We start from the raw sequence: 942 nt of genomic DNA, 5'->3' as shown, positions 1-942 counted from the left end.
TGCAAAATGTTCTGCAAATATTTTGTTTTTTGATTAGAAAAAAATTATTTACATATGTACACATGCCAAGGTTACCGGATACATTGACATTCACAAGTAGACATGACGCTAAGCGTGTAAGGCGAGCCAATTAAAAAGGTACCATAAGCCTTTTTGAGCAACTAACAGGAATTCCTTGTGAGCGATTTAAGACGGGATACCATAGCTACTGACTGAAGAGTGAAACAGCAATAATCTGACACGGAAAAAAAGTCCTTAGCGCCAGTTTGGTCTAAAGACCAGATCAAGACGATCGCCGTTAAGAGAAATGAATGGGCACGACCATTTCCGCAGAAACTCTTCCTGTCCCACGAAAAAGCGTTCCTCCGAAAAGAAACTGCTCAGCTCCCTTCGAAGACGGCAAAGTATTGGCCACACAGGGTGGCGTCGAAAGCCAGCCACGACCGCGGTGCATCGACTGCGCCATAAACTAAAAAATGCATGTGGATTAGCTTAGCTAATTCAGGATATAGAAAGCGAAAGATGTCGGCGTTCACTGTGTTCATCGGCGTTGGCGTTGAAAATGTTCTAGGTGGCGATGGACTTGAGCAAAGGAGGGGCGCATAACTGGCTCCCTGGATATGCGGACGCCTCATTCGTGCTTTGATACATGTGGCGGTGGTAATAGAGAGATGTGGCCTGAATGCATTAGCGATGACAGCGTTGTGGCTGACATGCGGCACTGCAGCGTTCATTTGGTGATCAATCTCTCGCGATCAAGCATTAACTGCATGCCACCTCCCAGGGTGGCAGGGAGGGCGCGCTGCCTAACCAGTGTGAGAAATGCAATCAAAGCAGGCTTTCACAGTTGGACACCAACGCCACGCACATGAAAGGTAGGTAGGTAAGCCAGGTAAGTGTTTATTAAAAAGTAATAATAAAAACGGAAGTTAAAAGATTTTT

The sequence above is a fragment of the Amblyomma americanum genome, chromosome 1 (genome assembly GCF_052857255.1).
Source record: "Amblyomma americanum isolate KBUSLIRL-KWMA chromosome 1, ASM5285725v1, whole genome shotgun sequence".
NCBI classification, from domain to species: domain Eukaryota; kingdom Metazoa; phylum Arthropoda; class Arachnida; order Ixodida; family Ixodidae; genus Amblyomma; species Amblyomma americanum.
This window is presented reverse-complemented; position numbering follows the sequence as displayed.